This window comes from Colobus angolensis, unplaced genomic scaffold, assembly GCF_000951035.1.
Source record: "Colobus angolensis palliatus isolate OR3802 unplaced genomic scaffold, Cang.pa_1.0 Scaffold306, whole genome shotgun sequence".
Lineage (NCBI taxonomy): Eukaryota > Metazoa > Chordata > Mammalia > Primates > Cercopithecidae > Colobus > Colobus angolensis.
In genome coordinates, this window is record NW_012116333.1 from 2,046,199 (window position 1) to 2,048,258 (window position 2,060).

The window sequence follows — 2,060 nt, forward strand, 5'->3', positions numbered from 1 at the left end:
TAAGGGACAATGGAGCAATATTCCTAAATTGCTATATGGGGGAGAACTACCTGCCAACTTGAACGACTGGTGTAGACTGCTCTGCAGCAAGGCAGTAACCTTCATAGAAGCTCTGCCCTGTTCATCATTGTTTCTTCAGGACCTAGCTGGGACCTGGCACAGAGGAGATGCTCAGTGTGTGTTTGTTGATTGGAACTAAACTTTTACTTTTCTGACATCTTTGTCACAAAGCCATGAAGAAATTACATATCTTTATGACAATTTACTTAGAGTAAATTGTCATAATACATACTATTTTTATGTAAAAATGTGAGATTGCAACAATATGCTTCCATTGATTTCTCGCTCTTTGGTGCTGTAGTTGTGAAATACATTCTATCCACATATGCTATCAACTCCAAAGTACAGTACTGCAATTTTCACTTTAAGCTGTCATAGCCTGTTAAAGAAGTTAAAACAATGAATAGTACATGGTTTGTTTTTATTTACTCACATATTTGCTATTAAGAGTGCTTTTCTTTTCTTCCTATAGATCCAAGTTTCCATCTGGCGTCTTTTCCCTTCAGCTTCAAAAATCGCCTTTAGAATTTCTTATAGTGCAAGGATGCTGGAGATGAACGATCTCAGCTTCCTTTACCTGAAATGAATGTATTTTATTCTCATTTTTACAGAGACATTCATTGGCTATTGAATTACTGGTTAACAATTTTTGTTGTTTTCCTTTAGCATGTTAAAGATGTCTTCTATTCTCTTATGGCATTCATTGCTTCTGATAAAACATCAGCCTTAAATAGTATTTTTGTTTCTCTTTATGTAATATTTTTTTTCTTTCTGACTGCTTTCTTGCTCTCTGACTGTTTTAAGGTAATACTTTTGTTTCTGATGCTTGACTATGATGTGCTAAGTATGGTTTTTCTTTGCACTTGGTGATGCTTGAGTTTCACTAAATTTATCATGTCTGCAACTTGCTGTTTTTCAATAAATCTGGGAAATTTCAAACATCATTTCTTCAAATGTGCTTTTCTGCTCTCCTCTCCCTCTGAGATCCCATTTACACATATATTATACCATTTCATATTGTCCCAAGAGCAGCTGAGTTTGTGTTTTTTCTTTAATATTTTTCCCTCTGTCCTTCAAGTTGTGTAATTTTTATTAATAAGCCTTCAAATTCATTAACCCTTTTCTTCTGTGGTTATCAATTTGCTGTTGTTCCATCAGTACAAATTTTTTACTTCAGATATACTTCTCAGTTCTAGAATTTACATTTGAATCTTCTTATATTTTCTATATATTTTTTTTTTTTGCTGAAATTTGCCAGCTTTTTTTTTTTTAAATTCCTAAACATATTTCTGATAGCTGCTTTAAAGTTCTTGTGAAATAATTCCAACATCTGGTTCATCTTGGGGTTCATTTCTACTGACAGTCTTTTATTTCTTGTTATGGGTTACATTCTTCTGCTTTTTCAGATTTCTACTAATTTTAACTGTACGCTAGATAGTATGGATGTTAAATTGAAAGGAGGCTGCATTACGTTTTCTTCCTTTAAAGTATGTTGAGCTTTGTTCTGGTTGGCAGTTAAATTCCTTGGCTGCAGTGGCTCACACCTGTAATCCCAGCACTTTGTGAGGGTGAGGTGATGGGATCGCTTGAGCTCATGAGTTTGAGATCTGCCTGGCCAACACGGTGAAACAGTGTCTCTACTAAAAATACAAAAAGTCAGCTGGGCATGGTGGCACATGCTTATAATCCCAACTACTTGGGAGGCTGAGGCACGAGAATCGCTTGAACCCAGGAGGTGAAGGTTGCAGTGAGCCGAGATCACCCCACTGCACTCCATCCTGGGGGACAGAGCCAGACTGTCTCAAAAAAAAAAATTACTGGACTATCCTTTTAATTCTGTCAGGCTTGCTTCTTTTATTCTTTGTTCGGTTATATTAGGGTTCTCCAGAGAGACAGAACCAATTGGACATACATATATAAGCATATATATGTATACATCTATATATGTACATGAATGCATGCTCTTGTTTGTTTATTTCTTTATTTATTACAAGGAATTG